This window comes from Silene latifolia, chromosome 6 (genome assembly GCF_048544455.1).
Source record: "Silene latifolia isolate original U9 population chromosome 6, ASM4854445v1, whole genome shotgun sequence".
In the NCBI taxonomy this organism is placed as follows: Eukaryota; Viridiplantae; Streptophyta; class Magnoliopsida; order Caryophyllales; family Caryophyllaceae; genus Silene; species Silene latifolia.
Window position 1 is genome coordinate 59658580 of NC_133531.1, and position 6000 is coordinate 59664579.

A 6000-nucleotide genomic window follows, 5' to 3' on the forward strand; every position below is an offset into this window, starting at 1 on the left:
TAAGAAATATAAGTTAATTATAGTCAAATAGTTAGTGGAGACTAATTTTGAGTCCTAAGTTGGTTAGGGTAATTAACTTGTGCATAAATATGAATTTATGTAATTTATTGTGATTTTAAAAGGTTGAATCACGCAAATCCGTAAAAACCGTTTAATATACGATATTGCTTCCTTAAAGGCGATTTAGCATAAAATTGGGCATGTTCATACATATTATAATGCTGCATTTTATTTATGATTGTCATAATTTTATTTTATGTAATTTTTTGAATTATGTAATTTTTACTTAGTATGGCCTTAGTTTTTAATTGGTATTACCCGAAATGTATGGGAATATCTATTCGGTTGTAATTTATTGTGATCTCGTATCACCATTTTGTAATTTAATAGATTTATTTTATTTTAATTACAAATGTATAATAGGAAATTATGTAATTTGTTATGTAATTTATTTATTCCGGAGTTCCTTGAAGACGGTGTCACTCAAGAAGGCGATACTTAAAGACGGTGTTACCTCGAGATACGTGCCAAAACAGAAGTTCAAGGGACCAATGGAGTTGGTTTCCGAATATGTAATAGTTAATTACATTTTCTATTTTAGGAAGGCCATACTAGGATTTAATTTATGCTTTGCATTTTATTTATATGTTGCATGCATCGCTAAATCGCCATAACTAAAACATGCATTGTCATTTTAATCGAGTTTATCGACCGTGTCAATTAAAATTATCGTAGTTCACCGCTTTAGTTCACTTAAAACGTGGTAGATAATAAATTGACATGACCTCTCGCTAAAACAATCAATTGAGACATAGCCTTACCAAATAGTAGAAACCATGAAAACCTATTTCGCGAGGGAGTGCATTCGGCCACCCCGGGGTACAAACCTTGTTACGTAGGGGAAGTGGGTGATAAATTTCTATCCACCGAATTCATGTTGATGAGGGTTTCATCGGCTACCCCGTGCCCAAGTTAATGTGAATTTGGATCATGGACACATTTATTCGAAATTTGGATTAACCTCAACGGAAGTATTCGTGACCGTAGTCGCATGTGTTCCGGGCTATAGATAAATATTAGAGTAATTTTATCGACCGAGAATTCTAAAAGTAGAATCGATTAAAGAGTTAGTCCACCGAGTTATATTGATAAGGGTTTCATCGGCTATCCCGTGCCCAAGTTAATATGAATTTGGATCTCGGAATCATTTATCATAGTTGGGTAGAGGTCACTATGTAAATGCTTTACTTGTTATTTACAAGTATTAATAAAACGATAAATGTTAAGTTTTCCACTATTCCGTTATCATATTGTTCTATTTCTTTACCACAATTCATATACGATATCATTTCGATTTTAGTTCAAATCTCTATTAAAACATCGTAACTAAAGACAAAATTTGAATTTTTCTTCTAAAAACCTCGTATTATCCATTGTAAGGATCTCTTGTGAAGAGTATAGATAAAAGTTATTCATTATCAAACAAGTTTTTGATTCTTGACTAACACATCTACTTACAATGGATTGTTTTTCATATACTTAATTGAATTAAGTACCTTGAAGCGATAAATTGTTTTGGTAATTAGATTTGTCAGAATTCGTAATTGACCAAAATAACGCAACCACTTCAATGAAAGTTTTAAGACTAAAACGATTGAATTGAAGAGTAGTCTTCATAAGATTCAACTTTGCTTCTCTAAGTAAAGATTCTTTGAAATGAGTGGGAGCATTCTCTTAAACCGTTAAGAAAAGGACGAGCTTCAAGAAGTAAAATTAGAATGGAATTGATACAAGGTAATGTTAAAAGTAAATTTATTGAGAATAACGATACTAAACCTATCAATCCCGACCGATAAAGTTTCCATTGTCTTAATTGTTGGACGCTAGAAAGGAAACTACCCCAAATTATTGAAGAATCAACAAGTTAGTTGTGGGACCTTCTTCTTTAAATGTTTATTTGATTGACATAAATTTTGCTAGTACTACTTCGTCAATATTAGAAATCGGTGGTGGTTTTCATCATTGTACTTGATACATAGGATGATTAGAATATGACGACTAGCAACAATGATATTGAGAGATAGAGTCATTGTGTAATCAATCTAGTTTTGGGTTTATAGTTGTACTTAATTATGACTATTAAGTGCATAAACTCTAAATAAGAATATAAACTTGTTAAGATACAAAAGAGGTTTCACTTTTGTGACCCAATACACCATTTGATGTATGGCTAGCCCATTATCAAAGTGATTATATTCTAAACCAAACTAGAATGATATATCATATAGATGATGCAAGACTCAAATTGGTAACCCAAGATTAAACCTTAAACTATCGAATGATGAACGCAAAGAGTTATCGAGTACTCTTGAAACCATTAGATCTTATGGTATATGCGTATCTTGTATTCAAAGCAAGATGTCTCGTACCTTTTGATTGAAAAGGAGATCGAGGTTGTAAATTATTGATCCAGAATAGGTTGATCATTTTCTTTTACCAACAATTTAAGTTGACACTAAAGTGTTCACTTAATAAGGTAAATAGAGAACTTTTGAAGAAGTTCAAAGAGTTCTATGAATCACGATCTAGTCATGATGGGATTATCAAAGTGAAGACTTTGATATAAGCCAAAGGAAATGTGATATAGTATCACAAGTTAATCTCTCTTAGCATACATTATGGGATAATGTGTGGTTGGATAAAAGAATTCAAACGTTATTCGATGTGGTTTGGACTTCAATCAAGTTACTTTGAGTTACTTGATCCTTTTGGGGATTTTATCATTTTGTCTAAATTATTTTTCCACTAAATCTAAAACGAATCATATGAGATATGAAATGGTAGTGTACCATGTTTGTAAGCCTACACAAGATACAAATGCTTATTTTTCCCTTTCAATTATCACGAGTAATACAGGTTTGTGGCTCGTGAAGCTGTCTTCCTAAAATACAAGTTTATTTCTAGAAGACAGAGTGGGAGAAAATATTCAAGAGCCACAAATTGTATTGTGTCAAAGGATGTTATGTCGCAAGAAACTGGTCTTTCTTGCCTACATGAGACGTTTTGTGTAAAACGTTGTTTCTTCAAAACCTAGGAGGTTAATGTCATCACTTGTTGAAGATGATGGATTAGTGTTACTTTCTTGTAACTTACAAAGAAATCGTTTGATTCAAGTTGATTACTTCTAGAAAGTAATGAACATATGACTTACATGAGAATGTTTAAGTCACAACTCAATACAAGGCTTAGAGCCATGAAAATCCGAAATTAAAGGCTTGATTAGTGACAAAGGGTTTTGCACTAATAAAGAGAGATTTCAAAGCTGAGAGATTTCAAAGCTTGATTGGTAGCAAAGGGTTTTGCACTAGTTGAGAAGCTTAAGTCTAAGGATTGTATTTCATTATGATGAGATATATAGCGAGTGAATCTAAAACCCACTTCTTCAATTAGAAGGAATGTATTCAATACATGTCTTGAGTTTTGTAGATTCTTGCAATCCTAAGATAATGTAAAACTTAAGAGAGGGTCTTAAGTAGGACATCAATGAGTTAGAATCAATGTTTTGATCATGTTATAAAACTTTTCTCGATAAGTCGAGAAATTGTGTTTATACATGGAGTTTAGTGGGAGTTACGGAAATTTTAAGTAGTCTTATATGTGGATGACATATTGATCATTGGGAATGATTTAAGACTTTTGGAGTAATATAATACATCTTTAATATCCAGATTTATGGACATAAATCCACATGATATTAGCGTCAAATAAGAAGTCTTATGTTGATAAGATTCATGACTAGTTCAATCAAGTTGAACATATTTGATTGATTCCATTTGCTTCCGTTGCCGAATCAATTAAATAAGTAATGATGTATAACACTTCATATACTTTGAGTATGATGAATTGTTTCAAATCGAATTTAAGTAATAATTACCCTGTAAGCCATAAAAATTACCCTTAAGTGCTTGCAGAAGCATTAAGGATGTAAAGCAAAGTGTTTTTGATGCAATTTTGTGTAAGGGTGTTACACAAGTGACAATTGACAATTGAGATTGCGCATGGTTTCTGACAAAACCATAATCAAAACACATTAGGATGGTTAAGATACCATCGTGGCTATGTTATTTAAGAAATAGATTTTCTAGAATCGTTCTAGGCAATAAAGAACAATGAGAAATATTTACAACGGAGATTGAGTACACTTGCAATCATGGGATGTGCAAGAAGGATGAGTCCCGCACACTGTGAAAACAGTGGGAGCTATTCCAAGGCTAGAAGGCCTATTTGTTGATTGGATCTCGACATGTACTCAGAAAGTTTTGTAATGCAAATGTATACATTACAAAGGAAAACGAGTATGTAGTAAGGTTGAGTAAGGTACAAGAAGTTGATAAAACCTACTAACCAAAGCCTTCTCATGGGCTTAACATCATTGTCATGTCATATGTCATTTCAATTGCATTGAGATGAATAACTACATATAAGATGAAAATGGATTATAAAATTATGAAGTAGTAATCAGGTATTTACTATTCATATGATAATCACATTTGTCGTTCGAGTTTTTAAATCTAAAAACTCCTTTTATACTTTGTTACATCCAAACGGGTTGTAGAGACAATTGAACCCCGTTAAAGTGAACTCGGATTAACATAGTATTCGCCCATAGTCACTTGTATGAGGTGACGTCTCGAAGTGACTAGAGTGCGATGCGATTGATGGCAAGTTCAGTGCCATACAGTCATGTGAGATGACTAGTCGATCACATAGGCAGACTGTTAGGAACACTTTGTCGGGCAGTGACCACTTATAGAGTTCTGGCAAATTTATAAAGCCTGGTCGTGGCGAGAGCTACTATAGTATTCTAATGAGTCGATTCTTTTGACTAAAGACCGTTCACCTAAGGTGGCACAGTTTCAGATTAACTTTGATTTGTGTTACTACGACCATCGTAAATGGGGTCAAATGGGCATATTTTGGGTTATGATGGTTGTGGCTAGTCGAAGGGAATGAGTGCGATAGGAATTTTCCACCCCCTTGTCAGGGTTAAAACAATATCTCAGGGCCACTCGAGGAGTAATGAACTGGAAATGCGTGGCCACGCTCGGATGGTATCTATGGTAGATAACTCCGGTCAATCAGTTATTCTCCAGATCGAGGAAACCACTCTCGATATGATCACTTGCAAGTACGACCCGAAAGACACCTTGCATTGAGTGGGAGATAGTAATAGGACAAGATAATTGGTGACGCACACTTGTCGAGGACAAGTGGGAGATTGTTGGAGTAAGTGTCCCCGACAATAATGCGATCACAATTGTCGATCATATTGATCACATATTTAAATCTCATACCAAGAATACGAAAGGGATGATACATTACATATATAGTCAACTGGTCCACACATATCCGTAATGATTGGCTGGCTAGAGTTTGACATTACTGTCGTGCGACGGTGGTGATCAGTTGATCCCTTGAGGTCACACCTAAAGGACGATTCCTTTAATTGAAAAGGTTAATTAATTGTATGTCGATACAGATTAATTAATACCTTAAAATTGAACAAATTATTATCATAAGAGAGAAAATGACATCTTATTATAATGTGATTAAATAATATTTTATTTAGTAATTTAAGAAGTTATATTACTAAAATTAATCGGTGTTTGCGAAACACGCGAGATGAGAATGATAAGTTAGTCATAATTACAAGATGTTGTGAATTATACTAACTAGTATTTAAATGACCATTTTATGTGAAAGTAATTTTGAATTACTAGTCAATTTGTTAAATGTGATTTATTTAATTTGTAAATGATATTTAATTTGTTAAATATGCATTTTAAATTAAAACATGACATAAGACATGTCACATGTCTCATGACATACAATTGTACAATTGACAAAAATAATATGGACTCCATATTACACATATAAACCGAAATTGGTGGGCAAGTGTTAGAAGTTTTGTCTTATTCATTTGTCTAATATGCTTGATAG